At 31.6% G+C, this 23545-nt stretch overlaps 1 long non-coding RNA gene across 1 annotated transcript; it reads left to right on the top strand.

Moving 5' to 3' along the window:
• The first annotated feature begins 10345 nt into the window (after positions 1-10345).
• LOC127717818 (uncharacterized) lies at positions 10346-16140 on the top strand. Its single transcript, XR_007989429.1, has 2 exons — positions 10346-10535; positions 15596-16140. It is a non-coding gene; the product is annotated as an uncharacterized LOC127717818 (long non-coding RNA).
• Positions 16141-23545: the final 7405 nt, after the last annotated feature.

The following is a 23545-nucleotide window of genomic DNA, read 5'->3' as shown; positions in this document are numbered from 1 at the left end:
TATAAAAGTCTGAATGTTCTGACTTAATAAGGTCAGAAAGACTCAGAATGATCTGAAAATACTGACTTTTTTTAATGTTTAGAGTATTTTAGAATATGAATGCACTTGTCATGCTAGTACCATAAGAAACCCTGACAAGATTTTGTTCCCAAACAACAATTTTTAAAGATATTAAGAATAACAAGTGTACAATGGAACATAAATTACAAAGTTATAAGTGTTGTGAAAAAAGCTATTTAAAAAAAAATCAATAGATAGTTATCTTTCAAATTTTACATGTATTTAAAAAACAGTGAAAATATTATGGTTTATATGTACAGCTTCTTGAAAGACAACAAAGTCACCATATTTGGTCTGAATTTGTATGTTTTTTCTCCTCAAATTTTTTTTAACATTATTAATGTCGGCTTTTTTCTTAACTAATTTTAAACATTCTTAATTATAATTAAATTTCCCCAACATTTTGCTTACAAACTCTTTAATTTCTAAAGTCAAATTGAAAGTTGTCTTCACAGATTCAATGTGTCTGAAAATGTTATATTGAAAAAACAATACTTTTATATCCTCAAATAAAATGGGTATACCATGAGTTTAATGGTCATGAAGATATGCAATCCAGGATGTTAACAATCAGAGTTTAGATTACAGTCATATAGTAATAGGCAGAGTTTTTCTTATATAATCAATAACCAGAGTAAAGATAATTTAATTTTTAGAGGTTTAGTTTAATATAAGTAATAAACAAAGCTAATTAATACACTTGCAATAACATACATGTAGTTAAATTAGTAAATACAGAATATTCATAAAAAATTCAGACAGAAATACTGTAATAGGTCAAGTCATTAGGGACGACATCAAAAGTTCAATATAGGATAAAAAACTTAATTCACATCACATAGTTTTTTCACTGACCCACCCACCCCCCCTTAACTTAATTTGGGAAAGATTGATTGACCAATATGGATTTATGTAAAATCGATTTTGGATTAACAAAACTTGCAGCAACTTTAACCCCACCCCCACCCCCAAACTATTTCATTTAAGTTTTTTTATCCTACATTGGTCGTTTGATGGCGTCCCTTAGAATGTGCTGACTTTGTACATGTTGTAGTGATAGTTATGGCACCCATACAACATATAGGAATCAGTCAAAAGGAGAGAAAAATTCCCGAAATTTGTCACATAGTGACATTTGTGAGTCGGAATAACAAAATATAGACTCATTAATCTCTCCATCTTTTCAAAAATAATGAACCAGATTTTATGCATATCCATTTAGTTTTTGACAGACTCTTTTAAGTCAGAACATGATTTGACCTGTTTGAGTCAATTTGCAGAACAAAATTTCCAATCAAAGCTATGTGTTCTTCCTCTTAGCCCCCTTCTGAATCTGCCACTGTTGAGTTTATTAATTGATTTTTCCATACATTATCATTAATATCAAATGGCAATGCCTGACTTTATAATTTCAATAAATTTAGTTTTTGACTGATTTTTTAAAGTCAGAACATGACTTGACGTGTTTAAGTCAATTTGCAGAACAAAATTTCCAATCAAAGCTAGGTGTACTTCCTTTAAGCCCTGCAATGCCCGGCTTAAATATTTCAATAAATTTATTTTAGTTTTGGACTGACTCTTTTAAGTCAGAACATGATTTGACCTGTTTAAAACAAAATACATTTAATATTGAATATACCAAGTAAACTTTTTTATAGTCCTCATTATTGTGACTTATGGCTACCTTATTTCCTCTGTCTTTTATCTGGCTCACCTATATATTTTTAAATCAATATGACAATACTAGACTTAAAAGTTGTAATAAGTTAAGTTTTGTTTGACTCTTTGAAGTCAGAACATGATTTGACCTGTTAAAGTCAGTTTACAGAACAAAATTTTCAATCAAAACTGGTCTTTCCCTCTAAGCCCCCCCCCCCCCCTCCCCCCCCCCCCCTAATCTGAATCTGCTACTGTTGAGTTAATTAATTGATAAGTTTGTTTAGAAACAATTCAGTCAAGTGGTTTTAAAATAATATTTTATATAACCAAAAGTTCCATATGTTAACTAAACAGAAAAAAAAGTCATAAAAATGCAGAAATAGAATAAAATTTTAAGATAATTTGATGAAATTTGTAAACAAAATACATTTGAATATTAAATATACCAAATACACTTTTTTATAGTCCTCATTATTGTGACTTTATTATTGGGTGTCTTTTATCTGATTTTCCCATACATTCTTAAATGCATATGACAATTCCAGACTTAAAAGTTGCAATAATTAGTAAAAGTATAGTTTTTGACTGACTCTTTGAAGTCAGAACATAATGTGACTTGTTCAAGTCAGTTTGCACAACAGGATTTACCTCAATGAAATATTAAGATATCAAATATATACCAAATTAACTTTTATATAGTTCTAAAAATTGTGACTTAATATTTGTGATCTTTTTTCCTACTTGTATCCATACATTCTAACAATCACATCACAATCATGACAATGCCCGACTGTTACAGTTGCAATCCATTTAGTGTTTGACAGACTCTTATAAGTCAGAACATGATTTGACCTGCTTGAGTCAGTTTACAGAACACAATTTCCAATCAAAGCTATGTGTTCTTCCTCTTAGTCCCCTTCTGAATCTGCCACTGTTGAGTTTATTAATTGATAAGTTTTAAGAAACAATTAAGTCAAATGGTTATTTATCTTAGAGGATCTTGCATGTATTTCGTGTGTATTTTATCTGACTTTTCCATACATATCATTAATATCATATGGCAATGCCTGACTTAAAAATTTCAATAAATTTAGTTTTTGACTGATATTTTTAAGTCAGAACATGATTTGACCTGTTTAAGTCAATTTGTCAGAACATAATTTGACCTGTTCAAGTCAGTTTGCAGAACAAAATTTCCAATTAAAGCTAGGTGTACTTCCTTTAAGCCCTGCTTCTGAATCTGCCATTTTTGAGTTTATTATTTGATAAATTTTTAGAAACAATTAAGTCAAATAGTAATTTATTTTAGGGGATCTTACATATATTTCCTATGTCTTTTATCTGACGTTCTCATACATTCATTAATATCATATGGAAGTGTCCAACTTTAAAATTTCAATAAACTTAGTTTTGGACTGACTGTTTTAAGTCAGAACATGATTTGACCTGTTTAAAACAAAATACATTTAATATTGAATTGTGACTTTAGGGAACCTTATTTCCTCTGTCTTTTATCTGGCTTTCCCATACATTTTTAAATCAATACGACAATACTAGACTTAAAAGTTGTATTAATAAGTTTAGTTTTGACTGACTCTTTGAAAGCAGAACATGATTTGACCTGTTAAAGTCAGTTTACAGAACAAAATTTCCAATCAAAGCTAGGTGTTCTTCCTCTAAGCCCCCCCCCCCTAAATATGAATCTGCTACTGTTGAGTTAATTAATTGATAAGTTTTTTTAGAAACAATTCAGCCAAATGGTTATTAAAATTTTATTTTTTTTGGCAACCACAAGTTCTATGTGTAAACTTAACAGAAAAGAAAAGTCATGAAAATACAGAAATAAAATAAAATTTTAAGATAATTTGATGAAAATCTTTAAAAACAAAATGCATTTGATATTGAATATACCAAATAAACTTTTTTATAGTCCTCATTATTGTGACGTAAGGGGACCTTATTTCATCTGGCTTTTATCTGGCTTTCCCATACATTTTAAAATCAATATGAAAATCCTAGACTTAAAAGTTGAAATAAGTTTAGTTTTGTTTGACTCTTTGAAGTCAGAACATGATTTGACCTGTTAAAGTCAGTTTACAGAACAAAATTTCCAATCAAAACTAGGTCTTCTTCCTCTAAGCCCCCCCCTTTTTCCCTTTATCTGAATCTGCTACTGTTTAGTTAATTAATCATGTTAATTGATAAGTTTTTTTAGAAACAATTCAGTCAAATGGTCTTTAAAATAATATTTTTTACAACCAAAAGTTCCATGTGTTAACTTAACAGAAAAGAAAAAGTCATGAAAATACAGAAATAGAATAAAATTTTAAGATAATTTGATGAAACTTGTAAACAAAATACATTTGAATATTACATATACCAAACAAACTTTTTTATAGTCCTCATTATTGTGACTTTATTATTGGGTGTCTTTTATCTGTTTTTCCCATACATTCTTAAATGCATATGACAATGCCAGACTTAGAAGTTGCAATAATTAGTTAAAGTATAGTTTTTGACTGACTCTTTGAAGTCAGAACATAATTTGACCTGTTTAAAACAAAATACATTTAAATATTGAATATACCAAATAAACTTTTTTATATAATCCTCATTATTGTGACTTTAGGGAACCTTATTTCCTCTGTTTTTTATCTGGCTCTCCCATACATTTTTAAATCAATATGACAATACTAGACTTAAAAGTTGTAATAAGTTTAGTTTTGACTGACTCTTTGAGGTCAGAACATGATTTGACCTGTTAAAGTCAGTTTACAGAACAAAATTTCCAATCAAAGCTAGGTGTACTTTCTTTAATCCAAGAAAGTCCTTGCTTTCAGACTGCTTCTGAATCTGCCATTTTCGAGTTTATTATTTGATAAATTTTTAGAAACAATTAAGTCAAATGGTTATTTATTTTAGGGGATCTTAACATATATTTCCTGTGTCTTTTATCTGACGTTCCCATACGTTCATTTAATATCATATGGCAATGACCGGCTTAAATATTTCAATAAATTTGTTTTAGTTTTGGACTGACTCTTTTAAGTCAGAACATGATTTGACCTGTTTAAAACAAAATACATTTAATATTGAATATACCAAATAAACTTTTTTATAGTCCTCATTATTGTGACTTATGGGGACCTAATTTCCTCAGTCTTTTATCTGGCTTACCTATACATTTTTAAATCAATATGACAATACTAGACTTAAAAGTTGTAATACGTTTAGTAAGTCAGAACATAATGTGACTTGTTTGAGTCAGTTTGCACAACAGTATTTACCTCAATGAAATATTAAAATAATAAATGTTTTGCTCTTAATACATTTAGCTTAAAGTGGATGAGAATATAACTTTTATTAACATAGTCTTATCATGAATAAGTGTCTTGTTTTTCCTTGGAAGATTTGAAGTGTTGTCATGTAATGTATCCAATATTGTATTTTGTAAATCTTTTGATATTCAGAAAATTGTATGATCCATTTTTTCTCACCTGGTTTTTCTTTGTATTTTGAAATAATTGAAAGTGATGAGATAAATATATTATGTTTAGATTCTGGAAAGGAGAATGTATGATTTCAGATGAGCCACACTTTTTAAAACTCTTTAATTCGAAATTAGTAATCACCATATTTTTATGGAGATTGATAACAAAGTGGTAGTAATGACTGCTTCAAATCAGAACAAAAATGACCTCTCGAAGTCAAAATGCATTAAAAAGGGGCATAAATCTTATTAGAATATGAAGATATTAAGTCACAATATTTTGTGCAAAATCTGACCTGTGGAAGTCATTTTATGATAAATTAAAGTCTGACATAAACTGACCTTTACCAGTCATATTCTGTTGAGTGCAAGAAGGGAGACAACACTTACATCAAATTATATCTGACCTATGGAAGTCATTTTATTCTGACTTGTTTATGTCAGAGCTCTGACTGATATGTACAGAACTTTACTGTTCCATTTTTTGTGATTTTCTTTTTTTAGTACTTCAACAACGGCGATTATTCCTCCATACGCAGCGATGTTAAGGCAATTTCGATAAGATTTTGTCAGGGGCAGATAACCCCGTAAGGACCTCATTATGTATTCATATATTCCTTAATGGCGAAGATTCCGTAAGCTGCGTCTATCGATGAAACTGTATGAAATCAAATTACATACATGCCTGTTAACTAAAAACGGGTATCCGTATGATGTAATTTGTTTATCGAAACACGAATATTGTATGTTTGTGCTTTAATTATTATGGCAAACAGTTGCAATAGCTGTTTTTGTTGACGAGATTGTCGGCTTGTGGACCCCGCCTCCTTTTGCAGATTAACCAATCAGTAGACGATCGCCGTCAATTAGATGTTTGTAGTTTGCAGAATGGAAAGAACCTTGCAGCGAAAATTATTTTCACTTCTATGTGAAAATCTAACCAAAAAGTAAGTGTGAGCCTCCAAATATGTATTATTTATGAAACATACGTTGCTTGTTTTGTTAATCATTCGCTTCAGAAATCAAAAAACTGTATACTTATAGATAAAAACGAGTTCAGTGTTGGCAAGCATGATATACACGTGGTCATGGTGGTCAAAACGAAACTAGACTGCAACAGATATCTGAAATTTGAATAATTTATCGAATCCCGTCAATAAATGAACAGAATATCGAATGAAACAAGATCCCTCCATTATACCGAGAGCCCATTCTCAACATTTACCCTGAAATTTAATAGTTTCTAATTTTCGTTTAGCCATTCGGGGAAAAGGGGGGGGGGGGGGGGCGTTCCACCGTTCACCTCTCTCCGGCACCCACATTGCTGGAGCCATGACCCATACTTTCAAAGCATGGAGCTCTTAATTTGCAACACAGGGCACACAAACTTGCTCAAAAGGAAGCCTTGCAAGACGTCATAATTATTTGGACTACCTCCCCCTCTTTCCAACTTCTACTCCCACCATTTAATCAGTGTGAAGTCCATACTATATTATTTTCTGCTCAGTGCTGTTGGTTTTAATCAACTTTGAATTTAAAAGGGCGGTGAAGTGTTAATTTTATGCAATGTTTTCTATTTACCCAGTGTTTATATTTTATTTCACTTGTTTTCGTGTTTTGACGTTTGACCTCTCAATACATGTATCTCGTGTTTTGTTCGATGTGCGTGCTACATGTTTCCCCTTATTTATTTCCATGTTTCCTGTCATACAATTTATTTCTCATGCTTGTCAAAAAAGTTTTGCAATTCTATTGAATATTTATGGTTCATGTATGTGATAAAGAACTTCAATTCAAATTTAAATGTACTATAAATAATAATTTTTTGAAATCAGATGCAACTTAAGCTTTTAAGGAAGTTAAAAGGTGACAGCAACATGATTACATCTTTATGTCCATTAAAAATGACTACAGAAGGCTGAGTATCTGGGTAATTATTTGGAAATATCCTGGACAGTGCGTCTTTCTCTGGAAAAAGCCTGTGCACCTTGAATAAATTATCTTATTATCTGTGAACCAGTATTTTTTAAATCATTACCAAGTCAGAAATATATATATAACCAATTGCAAGTTTATGTACTTAAATTGCTGGCTAAATAGAACAATTTTTAATACATAGTCAAAATAATATTATAATTTTTTGAAAGGCTTTGTTAATGATTAACTGGGACGCCTTCCTCATGTTCTATAACCGTCATTATTAGGAAGGAATCGCAGCAAAAAATTGAAGAAGCTTTTCATGACACAATAATATTATACAAATTAATATGTAGTTTGCTCATCAAGACTGCCCACTTTGACATAATCTTTTTATATATATGTATGACTCTAAAGTGCGATGGTCACGCTAAAGTGCAATGATCTACGCTAAAGTGCGATCAGATGACACGCTAAAGTGCGATGGTGTAACAGGAATGGGATTCAGGCGATGGTTTTTGTTTTTTGCTGTGTTCATATTAGTTTTTCGTTTATTGTATTGTTTCTAAATCATGTCGTTGTTATTCTCTTTTGAATTGTTTTACACAAGTCATTTCGTGATCCTGTATAGCTTTCTATGCGACGTAAGCCAAGGCTCCACATTGAAGGTCATAACGTTATTAGATGCATACATCAACGATATTTGGTCTTTGGTGGATATTTGTTCGTTGACAATTACACCACATCTTCTTATCTGTTTTTTTGTTTATTGTTTATTTTGTATATTAATCAGTCCGTTATCTTTCTCGTTTGAATTGTTATACACTGGTCGTTTTGATACTCTTTGGTCGTTATAGAATACTATCTGTGGGGTTAGCCATACGGTATTCTATAGTTAATTACATTAATGACATTAGCATTGGATAGCGACTTGTCGCATTGGCAATCATATTATGATACTACACCTCTGGTCGTTATGTTACTGTCTTGTTGACGAGTATACATCTCTTTTACAGACATGACGAACCATATTTTAAAAAATTGTTTTTACAAAATAATTCAATTAGAAAGTTAAAAAGTAGCTTTTATTTCACGCAATTAAAAAATTTAAAACAAAACGTTTAATAATTTCATGCGTCCGAAGCGCTTTTCTGGATTTACCTTCATCAGGAACGCTCAAAGCCAAACATTTGAAATCCGAGGATGTATAAGTACTGAAACAGTTGAAGAGCTATATGCTTTTCCAGTAAATGACATGGGACGAATTAAATACTTTGACAATTGGTGTATTTTGCCATTTTCTCTCTCTTTTATGATATACACCTTCCCCTTACTAATGTCAGTTTCAGTCTATGTTTATGAAAGTATTTTTTTTTCCAGTATACTGACAGAATCATGTTTGTCCCCGCCGACACAGCATTTGTTTGTACAAACGGCTTGTAGCGTCATAATGCGATTTAACGTTGCAAACGTCAATACTTTCGCGAACAAACGCACTTTAGCGTATCGGGGCATCAGTCTTTAGCGTGTTCCATTAAATGGCACAGACTATCGCACTTTAGCGTATCAAACCATCTCACTTTAGCGTGACCATCGCGTTTCAGCGTCCCCATCTCACTTTAGAGTCCTACATATATATATATAAGTAAAACAGTATTTAAATTGAATAGAACACTGCATGCATCATCGTTCTAAAAATAGAGTATTACATAAAATACCTGAACTGTATCCCTGTTTGCAGGAATTAAATCCATTACTCGAAGATATATCCCCGGTAAACAGAAGGGACCCATTTATAAAATTTTCTTTGGGAGAGCACTAGTCAGAGAGGCAGAAAAAAGCCCCATTTGTAATAAAGTCGTTTATTCTGTGACAACAGACCAGTTTGTGGAATCACTAAAGTACGCAAATCACATAATCAATTTATAAAAGGAAAAGGCCACAGCTCAGTAGGAACCCATAGATTAAGGGGGTCTCATATTCTTATTGCTCTGAAAGTAAGTCTACCACCAACTGCTGAGAAAAAAAAATTACGACATGTACAAGTGTTATGGACCAACTAGCGTAACGGTTAAAATGAACCAGAAACCATGAACACAAATTAAACAAAAATTGATAATCATAAATTAAATAACAGCTATCACACATATTTTTGAAAGAAATATATTTTTATTTGGAGCAATGCCTTGCTGATGAATCATTCAGATGATTACTCAAAACAGCTTTCACCAATCTTCATGAAACTTTGGTGAATTGTTTAAATTTATTGACATAAGTTTCCTTTCCATTTCTATTAGATATTTTTGATACCTGGTTTTGGAGTATAGGGACTTTATTCATATTAACGGGTCAAAATTATCGCGTTTTTTGGACAATGTCTCAAAAACGCTTAAACACATTTTCATGAAACTTGCTGAAATGTAACGTAAGCTCCCTTACGATTTTTAATATATTTTAAATTTTACTTATTCCAGTTATGGGATTTTATTCATAAGAATTATTCATGAATTGTGCCACTGTGCGCAAGTTTTTTTTTAAAAATTTTTATAGCCCCACTTTTAGTCTTTAAAAAAGTGGGGGTGGGTATACTGTTTTACTTCTGTCTGTACATCATCAAGCCAGTCAGTCCTTCCGTCCCATGAATATTTTTCGTTGCATCTTTCTCAGGAACATTGAACATATTTTACTTATTCCAGTTATTGGATTTTATTCATAAGAATTATTCATGAATTGTGCCACTGTGCGCAAGTTTGGTTTTTTTTTTATTTTTATACCCCACTTTTAGCATGTTTTAGTCTTTAAAAAAGTGGGGGTGGGTATACTGTTTTACTTCTGTCTGTACATCCTCAAGTCAGTCCGTCCGTCCGTCCCATGAATATTTTTCTTTGCATCTTTCTCAGGAACATTACAAAGATTTCTGAAATTTGGTTTCAGGCCATCAGGGTTTATATGTGTCAGCTATACCGTGTGATGCTTTTTCAGATTCATCACTCAACAACCTTTTACTTTAAGGGTATGGGGGTATATTAGTAGCTCACAGATTCACTTTTTTGTTTTAGATTTTTTTTGGGGGGGGGCTGGCTTTTTTTTAGCACAGCTCTTTATTTAGCATAGGATGCAGCAATTCTAGAAATCCAAGAAAAAATAGGCATTTATATATCTATGGAGGAAATCCTGATATCAAATTAGGGTTGTGTGGCAGACCTTTTTCTTTATTTTAAAAATTATATGAATCATTATACATATGTTTATGCTCCTTATTTTAAAAAAAGTACCTATATGTAATTAAATAATTACTTTCTCTTATTTTTTTTTAGCTCCCCTGTCAATTACAAGATACAGTATGCCATTCCAGCTTTGATGAAATAAAGTAATGGTTTGATTTGGAGAGCTTTATTATTATAGACAGGTAAATTGTTTTATCCTGATATCAGCTAACTATTGTACAATGAGACAACTCTCCCCAAGAGTCCAAATGACACAGACATTAACAACTATGGGTCTTTGAATGGCCTTCTACAATGAGTAAAGCCCATTCTGCATATTTGGCTATTAAAGGCCCCAAAATCACAAATGTAAAACATTTCAAAGGAGAAAATTAATGGTCTAATTTATGTAATCAAAAATGAATGAAAAAGAAATATGTAACACAGCAACAAACGACAACCACTGAATTCCAGGAACATACATTGTACATACAGAATGTGGATGGGTTAAACATGTTAGCGAGCCTGGCTTTTCTTCCTGTTTTATAATTTGTGCAAATAAATTTCTGTTCTTACATCATGTACATTGTAAGAATATTGTATGATGTAAACTCAGAAATTATTGCAATGTTTTTATGAGGCAACTTTGAATATCGCAATAAAAGGAACTGACATTCCGGAATCTATACATATAACTGTACAAGTATGCAGATTTTTCTGAAATCGCAATTATAAATCTCACATTTTTGTCCATTCTTCAAAAATTGCAAAAATAAATGTACCCAATAATCATGATAATTTCTTAATTTAAAAATCAATGTTAATGAAGTATCTGTACCAGCAATAAAATTTATTTACACAGACATGACATATATTAAAGGGAAAATTCGCGATTTTTTACTTATCATCTTATTATGTTCATAATACCATTAAAAACATATTCACCAAGTTTTATCTGGATATGAAAACTAATAAAGAAGAAAATTGGGAATTATTAATTCTATTTATTCAAACTTCCTGACTTATGTGACGTAGTTTAAGTCTTTTTGCATGCCGGGAGTGGATTAATCTCATTTAAAGTCTTTTTCGTTAATCATCTAATAACGCGATTTAAAGCGCATCAACGACTTTTGGTGTAGCTATTAACCAACTAACAATTGAGAAAGAAAAGTGATCAGCCGTGCATTTTTTTTAAATTAAAATTTACGATTTATATTTTAAGGATTTCTGATATGATTATAGTAATAAAAGCAAATCATACAATAGAATTTTTTTATGATTTTTTTTCGACGGATATTTCGAACAACATATATAACTGATAGTATAATAGAAATTCACGTTTGTATTCCCCCCTATTACTTCAGTCGAGGATTTGTCTTACTATACATATCCTTGCTTCAGTCTAGAACTGTGTAAATACAATGCATGTGTATTATGCTGACACCACCTGGTAAAGGCGTGGTTAAATTCACGGTAATTAAAAGATTAGCATTATGTAATTTTAATCCTTTGATCTTCACTAGAGTGGTGTTTGTCCTCAAGGGTTCACCGTTGCAGGTATGAGACAGATTTTTTTTAATTATTAAGGGAGGAATATGGTGGCAAAATACCTTAATCGCCGTTATATATATATATTTTTAACATTTTGCATTTGCTCAGTTTTTAAATAAATAGGTGAGTATTTTGTTGTAACATCGAAATTCTGAATCACTTTTAATAAAATAATTATATAAATATTATAAATGGCCCACGAAAACGAGCGTATAAATCAAAACAGTACTATTTTAAATTATCATCGGTAACCTTGAATATTTAAATGTGCAGAGAAAATTATCAGTTACAAAAATATAGTTTTGTCGTCCAAAGCGATCTTCATTTACCTAATCAGAAATGCCCTTATTAAAATATTATAAATCTCACAACGTATTTATATAATTCTTAAGCTATTTGACCAACGATGTTAAAAAAAAATTAACAGAATCAATCTAACGTCAACTTTCCTTTTTTAAATGGTGACAGAACGGCGAAATCAATTTTCAATGTGCTTGATATCTTGTACCTTTGTAAGACTTATCATTCATTCATAAACCCACTCTAAACCAGAGACATATATACGTCTTTTTAAACTGACAAGAAAACTCCTAAAGCGGACAAGCAGTATATTCTGTAAATTTCTGAGATTTAATACAAAGAAATAAAAAAAATCCCGAAATGAATTTGATCCTGGAAAATATTCACATCCTCATTCGGTCTGAAAAAAGATACGAATTTGGTATACAGAACATGCAGAAGTGTGAATGTTATAAAACCTAATTGTTATATCAGAAACCATTATAAATATGAACATGTATACGTAATGGATGTCACCTAACCACATTCAGGTAATATACAAGTAGCTCTGTTATACCCGGAAATGTCAAGGTTAATCATAGATAGATAGACATGACCTCAGACCACCACTAGATAGATTTATGATGAATACTTTGAAACTGCGACACCCCTTTTTATCACAGCGTACATGCATGCATTTAAATGACTGTCCGTTATGCGATTTAGAATGACAATCGTACGTACAATCCTATAGTTCATGGTGAGTCCTTTTCTATCAGATATGCGACTTTTCGTATTTATATTTTCTCTTATATTACCGGTACTGTCATTTAATATCTAATGCATAAGTGCAATATTAAGAGTGGTTAAATCCCCTACAAGCTAACTAAATAAATAAATCAACCCTCTAGCTGACCAGACGTTAATACAACTACCATCAGTCTATCCGGAGTGAAGTTTCTTTATTTCTTCAAATAGGCTTTTGGGGATCATTAGTGTACGTCCAGTGGCATATATATATAACATGCATGTCGGACCAGGAAAATGTGATGATGACGAATTTCTTAAACTGTTCGAAATAATCTTATTGAAATATAAATCTGATTTTACTATGTCTTTAGCTTCGATGAACCAAAGCAAGTTAGAAATCGACCTGTATTTAAATCAGATTAGTTCTGGATGTTTCTCTCGTATATTCAATATACTTGTATGATATTAGTTCTATATTGCGACTATTCATAGTTCCGTATTAAACCTTCAATCTAGGCGTATAAACCAATGATCGACAAGTGCCGCACATTTTGTTTAATCAATATTTGTATGTTTCAAAATGTCCATAATTATTGACAACGAGTATATACTTACATTTTCCCCAATTTACCCTTGGAAAATGTGTAAATAGATTTTTATTTCATCAAATCTTTTTTTTTTTAATTATTTAAATTTTCTTAAATATCATTCTTTACACCAAAAATGTTATTTCTAAACAAGCGTATGAGTTTAACAATGACTAGTATATCACTATCGGATACGCTATACAAAGTTGTATATTACACCTGATAGTTTCAAAATGGAAGTTACATGTTATCGGCCGTGTACACTGATCAATACCCCCAGAAAAGAAGTGATGCACGAACTTGTTTTATGTAATTGTGTAATAACAGTTTTAAAGCCCGACAGGAAATCGCTTGAATACCTGTACGTGTCACCTCACAATACCTCTGGGAACAATTCCTTTAGCCATTCTAGTGATCAGATAAGGGAAGGTCCGAATTTATTTTAAAAAGTTTATTACATAAAACAATTATGAACAAACTAGATTTTCAAAAACAATTTTACACGGAACACTTATTTATAACTTTGACTTTTTAACTAATTTCAATTTCTTGTTTTAAATACCTCACTATACAAATCCTTGGTAAACAAAACAGTTTCAAAACGACAGACCATACTATTTGTACTAGTTATTTAAAAAATAATATATATAAAATTACATTTTCCGTATCAAGTTAGTTAGGAAAGGTTGCACAACCATGTCTATCATAATCTTTTTTGTGACCCGGGAAACTGTTTATGCTTTCCTTGTCGGATAAAACAACCGTACGCTTGACAAGATATCGACACTCAATGACGGCTACGTTAGGTTACTGCTTGTTTTGGTCCTTTGTGGTTTATAGATATATCGAGGTCAATATTCGGGGAGGATGTCAAAATGGCCGCATGCGGAGAATTGATACTCTAAATTTAAAATCGATGGTGATCTCTTAACTTGCAGAATAAAACTTTAATATCTATGAATTTGTGCTTTTTTATACATAATGAACAGAATATGAATTTTTCATTTTTTTGCGAAGTCTCCCTTTAATACAATAATATACTGAACTTGCTAGCAAAATTTTTTTAGCTGTGGATTACTGATATTGATATTGAAGTATTTCTGTCTTAAAAGGAGATACAAAACAAACTAAATTAACATAAATACATCAATTTAAATATTTATTACAGAATACATCTTATAGGCACATCTGGGTTTTTGTCTCGCCTTGACGGAGTCAAAAAGCGAGACATTGGTATGCTGGCGACGGCGGCGTCAACAATGTATTAGTTTGTGATTAGGTCTAGTTCATGGTGGTAGGTCAATGATATTTGGTATGCAGTTGTATTAGCATTGGCACATCTCATTCCATGGAGATTGTTTAGCCATGTACCTTCAGTCATGGTTCATCGACTTTGAATATTTGCATAACTTGCATGTTAAAGTATTGCTATTTTAATTTCAACATTTGCATTATCAAAATTACAAAAAGGCGAGGATAACAGTTTATTTTTCATTTAACTAACTTTAAAGTTTTATAAAAGTACATGTAGTGCACCTTATTAAAATGTGTGTAGAAAATTAAATCCTTGTTCAAATGATGAATGAAGACATTATTGTTGTACGTTTGTTTTTTCTACATTGGCAGTAGAGGTATAGGGGGAGGGTTGAGATCTCAAAAAACATGTTTAACCCCGCCGCATTTTTTGCGCCTGTCCCAAGTCAGGAGCCTCTGGCCTTTGTTAGTCTTGTAACATTTTTAATTTTAGTTTCTTGTGTATAATTTGGAGTTAAGTATGACGTCCATTATCACTGAACTAGTATACATATTTGTTTAGGGGCCAGCTGAAGGACGCCTCCGGGGTGCAGGAGTTTCTCGCTGCATTGAAGACCCATTGGTGGCCTTCAGCTGTTGTCTGCTCTATGGTCGGGTTGTTGTCTCTTTGACACATTCCTCATTTCCATTCTCAATTTCATTATTAAATAAGGACAAGGAAATTATTTTGTTAGCATTTTAACAGTAACTTCTTGAAGAAAAATGTTTATACTAACTTTTGATTACTTTTCACATGTTGAAAATTTCATTTAATATATTATATTTGCTTTTTCATATTTCAGGGATGATGACCTGCAGTAGAAAGTTCCTTATAACTCATCATGGCCATTACAGCAGATCTGATTAAAATTTGTTTAGAAAGCCACCAAATATGTCCATGAAAAGTAGAAAAAAGACAGCAATTCTATATAATGTACATATATGTACTATATAGAAGCAGAAGCATTGACTGTTTCAAGACCAAATGAATTGGAATTTAGTGTTTTGATGCTGAGAGACAAGAGGAAAATTAACTAGAAAATTTAGCTTCTTTTTCATCATCATGTATCACTGAAGTTGATGTTTACCATCTTAAAGAGCTTTTACCTCAGTTAAAATGAATTCTAAATACGGACAGTTTGGAGATTTGTGAATTTTCTTACAATTGGAGTTTCAAAAAAGTATTTCATTTAACAAAATTATATTTCATGGATGTAATTTGTCGTTTCTTTCATGAAATATTTGAAAAATCTGCAATACATTTGTATCTGACCAAGTGAGAGATCTACAAATAGACATATGATATTCAGTTGAACTGTAAAGAAGGAGATATTCATTTATAAGACTTGTATGAGTGTTTTGTTATTTTTCTGGCAATTACGGGGAAAAAATAGTAATTGATTTAAACATTAATCCCACCTAGATATACATGAGATATACTATCATATACATGTAGGCATACAATTCACTGATGCACCATTAATGGAGTTACATGTTATTATAAAACTAAGAATATGACATATGATTGCCAATAAATTAACAACTCTTCATCAGAAAACAAATAGTCATATTATATATTAGCCACCAGCATGACCAGAGAACAAGGAGATTATATTTTATCATGATTTATATTTCAATTTCATTTCATTTCATAACATTTAACACAAAATAAAGGTATACAATAAGTTCAGAAGCATAAAAAAGTGTTTTAATTGCAGTTGTTGTACATCTTAAAGTGACTTAGTCATATTGATGTTGGCCTTCAATACTGAGCAAGACCTCTGTAACAGCCACAGAATGTTTGAACAAAAATATTATCTATACTTATACATGTTATATATTTGTCTATACTTAGAAATCAGAATTTTTTTTCATTTCTTGTCTAAATTAAAATAGGTTATACAATTGTATACGTTTGGCAAAAAAAAATATAAATTTATTTAAATGATGGTTTTATTTGTATCCAGGATTTTCTGAAACTGCAATAATTAATCTTGCATTTTTAATTGTCCTTACATTGTTCAATAATTGAAATTATCTTGGGAATAAATTTACTCAAAAAATTCTGAGTCTTTTTGACATGTTTGAAGGATATATAAACTTGGAAACTTGTGATGGAATATTTTCACAGTTACTGTTTTAGAGATTCTTATATCTAGCATGTTTAGCAAAAGATGTTGGGTATACATGTATGGCAATGAGACAGCATCCCCAAAATAGACAGAAATTGCTTTGTTCTCAGTTTGAAATTGCACACATATTTTTGTATTACAGCTAGAATTTGATATAAAAAAAGATGATCTGGTATAATTGCCAATGAAGTTTTGATTTACAATTAAGTAATTTTTTTACTCTTGTGACTGGTTCAGGTAAATATTAACCACTGATTGTACCCTTGTCAATGATATTTGTAGGCAGTAGTTTTATAAGCATTTACACATTATTTTAATTTCCATGCTGACTAGTTTGTCCTGTCCACTATGTCATGATTAATTCACCTGACACTTCCTGAAACTTTTGGATTGTGTATATATGTATTAATTGTGATTGAGTTAGTCATTTCTGTGTATTTTATTATATATGGTACATAGAATTTCTTTTATTCTGACAGAAAAGAAATACCATTCAGTTGCCTCCAATCTCAGCAGGTGATGGGAAATAAGTTTTCTGATTTTGACATGTTTGAGATGAACCTTAAAATATTATGGCACTTGATAATGAAAAAACAGTTGATTGATTGTGCTGAATGTCATGTAATAAAATTGAGAATGGAAATGGGGAATGTGTCAAAGAGACAACAACCCGACCACAGAACAGACAACAGCAGAAGGCCACCAACAGGTCTTCAATGCAGCGAGAAATTCCCGCACCCGGAGGCGTCCTTCAGCTGGCCCCTAAACAAATATATATACTAGTTCAGTGATAATGAACGCCATACTAAACTCCAAATTGTACACAAGAAACTAAAATTAAAAATAATACAAGACTAACAAAGGCTAGAGGCTCCTGACTTGGGACAGGCGCAAAAATGCGGCGGGGTTAAACATGTTTATGAGATCTCAACCCTCCCCCTATACCTCTAGCCAATGTAGAAAAGTAAACGCATAACAATACGCACATTAAAATTCAGTTCAAGAGAAGTCCGAGTCTGATGTCAGAAGATGTAACCAAAGAAAATAAACAAAATGACAATAATACATAAATAACAACAGACTACTAGCAGTTAACTGACATGCCAGCTCCAGACTTCAATTAAACTGATTGAAAGATTATGTCTTCATCATATGAATATCAGGCACAATCCTTCCCGTTAGGGGTTTAGTATCATACCATCATAACATATATGAGAAGAACATAACCCGTGTCATGCCAACAACTGGTTTTTAAATAAATGTGTTTAGTGCAGATGCAAAGACCCTATAAGTGAATCAATATCAACGCCAAAATATGCAATCTTTAATGACCTGACAACAGTATCGTAACTATATCCCTTCTTAATAAGTCTATTTAAAGGTTTTGTTAGTTTCAGAGGTGAATACTGACATTTTTGTGCTTTATAAAGAATATTTCCATAAAAAATTGGATGTGAAATACCTGAACGTATAAGAAGTCTGCATGTTGAGCTATATTTACGAATGAAGCACTTTTGGCTGTCCATTTGTATTGGTGAACACTGGTAGGCAGGGATTTAATATGAAATGAGCAGCAGAAAAAAATAGGTCACTTTTTCCAACTTCATGGTATAAAATTAAATATAAACTATAAGGTTGAGAAATTGAGATGATATATATGACAAGGTTGTTGATTGAATCATAGGTACATGTACATGTATCTGAAACTAATTGGATGTGGGTTTTTTATACAGGTGCGATTAAAATTAGTCGTGTATATATATGCATCCGATATTTGTCGAACTGGTTATCACTTTTTATATAGTGTAAGCATAAATAATGAGAGCTCAAGGTACATTTTTTTGAAGTATGGGGTACTCAATGCCGTAGCTTTTTTTATAAAAAAAAGCAAGCCATACAAAATACTGGCCTGGTAACTGGTGAAAATTCATATTCATTCAATGGCAAAAAAATTACCCTACCCCACCAGAATAAAATTCAAAAAGACTTCCCAATCATGATTTACAAATTGATACCAGTCACACTTGAGATACAGGAGATATTCAACTAGTAAAATGTGAATATTTATATGCAGGTAGGAGTTAATATTTATGATTTAAACATTGTCAATGACAAAGAGCAAACCAAAAAATCATGAATTTTGGTATAAAGTTTCTGTATGAAAATGCAACTTTTTTCATTAAAATTTGAATGGTTCCCAATATGCAAGCACTAGAAGAGACTTTATAGTATACTATTAATTATACAATGAACTTGCATTTGCAAAAATGAGAACTGCACTATGAACCCAGATGCGAATTCCGGATTTTGACAAAAAAAAGGGGGGGGGGGAGGGCTGCGTGTCCCAACACTAATCGAAGTTATGGACATAGAAGTGTATACATTAACCATAAATTGGTTGATACACAAGGGATCAGAGCCCACATGAATCCGTCTCTGCCATTTCAGCCATTTGCGGTGATATACACAAGAGGCGGAATGCAAGAAGATCATGTAAATATTCTATTTTATGAAAGTCCAGCCTGTCACTATGAAAATTCCCTGAAAAAAACCCAATACTAAATAGGAAGCTTTAATAAATTAAGCAAGCAATAAGAGAATATTTGTTTATTCGCTCCAACATGACGTTATTATTATATGAAACGCTTCACGGTGAGTACAAAAAATACACTGAGTTTTTCCGTCAGCCGATCCGACAACTCCAGGGTCATTCAAACGTTTTTCTCTCGCATTTCAAGGCGATAATGCTACTTCATGCTAAATTAATTTGAAAAGGGCAGGTGCAAGAGCTATACCAACCCACTTGATTCTGGTATTGGTAGAAAGGCAATATTTCAAATTTTTCAAAAAGTGCTGTGCCTAGTTATATAGCGTTCGTGTAAAAGATATTTCACAACCAAAAGTGCTAAAAAGTCAATAAATCGAAAAAATTCTCCACGTTTTATTGTTTTTTATTTACAACACCTCTATTAAAAACTAGGCACAGCACTTTTCCAGTAAAATAAGTTATCCTGATTACAGGGAGCCAAAAACCAGGGCGATCGGATTTCATCTTGCACCTGCCCTTTTGACTTTTTTAGGAAATGTCCTTACTTTCAGTTTGAAGTCACGTGACACTAGTGTATTTATATTTTTCTATAAATAAAAGTTTGGAATGTGATTCAGAATAGACCCTTTTCCCTCTGTTTACGCTTTTGACGTGCATTTTAACCTTTAAGCAAAGAAAACTCACTTTGAGTTCAATATGATTTTTCCTGTGTATAAAAATGGGATATTTCTTGAAACGCCCTTAACGTCCCTGCGTATGTACAAAACTTTACTGTTCTATGTATTGTGATAATCTTTTTTAAGTACTTCTACAACGGCGATTATTCCTCCATATGTACAGAGCTTTACTGTTCCATGTATTGTGATGATATTTTTTTAGTACTTCTACAACGGAGATTATTCCTCCATATGTAGAGAACTTAACTGTTCCATGTATTGTGATAATCTATTTCCGTACTTCTACAACGGCGATTATTCCTCCATATGTACAAAACTTTAGTGTTCCATGTATTGTGATTATCTTTTTTTTCAGTACTTCTACAAAGGAGATTATTCCTCCACATGTACAGAACTTTACTGTTCCATTTATTGTGATTTTCTTTTTTTAGTACTTCTACAACGGCGATTATTCCTCCATATACACAAAACTTTATTGTTCAATATATTTTTATTATCTTTTTTCAGTTCTTCTACAACGGAGATTGTTCCTCCACATGTACAGAACTTTACTGTTCCATGTATTATGATTATCTTTTTTTAGTACTTCTACATTGGAAATGATTCCTCCATATGTACAGACCTTTACTGTTCCATGTATTGTGATGATATTTTTTTTAGTACTTCTACAACGGAGATTATTCCTCAATATGTACAGAACTTTATTGTTCCATGTATTGTGATGGTATTTTTTTTTTTAGTACTCTACAACGAAGATTATTCCTCCATATGTTCAGAACTTTACTGTTCCATGTATTGTGATAATTTTTTTTTAAGTACTTCTACAATGGAGATTATTCCTCTTATGTACAAAACTCTACTGTTCCGTACCAAATACGAACACCTGTTATGAAAATAGAATTACTGACTACATAGTCTGTGGAAATAAAAAGGTTTGTCACTACAATAATATCTTCTCGGAGAAACATTCGAATTGAGAAATTTTCAATTGTCTTTGTTCTTTAAACAATTGCAAAATATCAATATAACATTTAGATACTTCATAACATATGTTATCAAATGATGATAAATTGCCAGAAGGCAACAAGTTCAGTATAAGGTTGATAACTAAGGTTAGCTTCGTATACTTTGCAACATTAAAAGACATTACATTGCCATAGAGAAATAGCAGCAGCAGTTTACTGATATTCCGAACGTCAATTCATTTTGATATACAACTTAATAGAAAAACCTGAAGAAATTTCCTGATCCAAAACGAGGTAAGCCTGGTTTCTTTGACAGAGTATGACATAAATCAACCGTCAACCTCCACCAGTCTCAACTTAAATGGGCAATACAGTTAACACAAGTACAGCATACTATGACTTAAAAGACTTAAAAGTATTAAAACAACTAACTCGAAGGCAAATTCAAAATCGAGAAAAGTCCATAAAACCGGACAAAAACAAACTCTTGACTAAATCAACCTTTGGAACCAATAGTAACACAGTTGGCATATTCCTTACTTATTACAGGCCTTTTCCGAAAAACAATGTGGGTTCTTAGCTTGTTAAACCTCCACCTGTATGCCAGTTGTTTTGATAGAAGTGTAAGCTACATAACCTGTTGTAGAATTAAATTAAATGAAATAATTGTTTTCTTCTTCCAATGATTCACTAGTCGGAAAGAACAGTATTTTTATTTTAAATTATTAAAAAATAGGGAAAACTTCCAGTTTATTTTACTCTAAAATAATATTTGTAGCGATAATCTGCATAAGATTTGTTTTGGTTTAAGATGTTAGTCAAATCAATAGAAAATACTAGCATAATGAACATGATGAAAATGTTTTACGTGACTAAGGATTTACGTCTACAAATTTACACACATGGTAAGAGGGGTAATACTAATCAATACAGTCATAAATCTGTTACATTTTGTTGATATCAAAATAAAAGAAACTTGAGATTTAGAAATTTGCGGAACCTTTTTAATTGTCAAATGCTTATTCAAAAACATGATCAATATGGCACATTTCTTTACAGTGGTGTATATCTGGTGTATGTACCTCAGATTCAAATGCTCCTGTGGGAGACGGTAAGTGCAGTTTATTTCTATACTTTCCCCGCTTATTTAGAGAAATTTGATTGTCCATTGATATTTTTAAACGTTTTTTTTTGTCCTAAAATTTCAACATATATATAAAAATAAAAAGATGTGATATAATTGCCATTAAGACATCTCTCCACTAGAGGTCAAATTATGTAGAACAAATATAGGTCAAGTTACGGCCTTGTAGTTTGGTGAGATGTAAAATTCTTTCTGTTGTTGTTTGACTATTTTTGTAATCATGATTTCCTTCCCTCTGTTTAGAAGAAAAAAAACAATGTTTTCTGTCCATCATAGTTATAATATATCGAACTTTTTAAGTGGCCCACGTAGAACTTCTAACAGCGACCTATTAGTCTCATCTAGTACCACCATCCTTGACGACTGTTCTTCGGAACCATTGATACATTTAATCCTTTAATTAACAATTGATAAATTATGTAATGGAACTGGAAAAGTTGATATTCCTTAAACCAACATTTTTGTTTTTGTTTTATGGACTTCGCCAACATTGTCAATATGCTTAAACACATTGTATATGTTTGAATTGTTAATCTCTTCTACAAATTTTCGCATACACTGGAATCATAATTCAAATTAACGTGGTTCTTTATATAAAGTTTAGTTTTGGAAAAAAAAACAATCGAAATCTATAATTTCACTACCACTATTATATCATAGGGTTAGAATAATTGGTAAAATATAAAACAAATTTTATTGTGGTTTTCTCAAATTGATAAACATATATATTTGTTCAGGCTTTGATCATCACATGAGTTTTCTTTATCATTTCATATAGATATCTTTTTTTGCAATTTTAGAGACCTGTCTTTATGGAGATCGCAAAGGTGCATTTTTTACCAATGGTTGGACTTGTGAAGATATGGTCAGGGAAGCACCACAAATGTGTGCAGCTCATGCGACTGCATGCTGTGCCTCATGTGGACCTACAACAACAACGACAACAACAACTCCTGCAACATCTACAACTACTCCTGCAATGACAACAGATCAGCTAAAAACATCGTCTGTTACTGCTAATAACCAAACAGGTAAAATTATCATTTTGATAAGAATTATATCCAATGCTTGCTGTTGAGAACTGTTGTTTTCTGAAAAGCAATTATAAATAAATGAAAGAAATTATTCAAAAAATAACACACAATACCCTTAATACAAATAGAAAGGGTCGGAAATTCTACTCGTTTATTTCTTCACATATATTCACCGTCTCTATCATATGTTGACATGAAATTTAATCAATATTATCAAAGATTTCCCGTCAACTGCACATTCCTTATTGGACCC

The sequence above is a fragment of the Mytilus californianus genome, unplaced genomic scaffold, assembly GCF_021869535.1.
Source record: "Mytilus californianus isolate M0D057914Y unplaced genomic scaffold, xbMytCali1.0.p SCAF_10, whole genome shotgun sequence".
Lineage (NCBI taxonomy): Eukaryota > Metazoa > Mollusca > Bivalvia > Mytilida > Mytilidae > Mytilus > Mytilus californianus.
The sequence above is the reverse complement of the archived record's forward strand: the minus strand, read 5'-3'. Positions and strand labels throughout refer to the sequence as shown.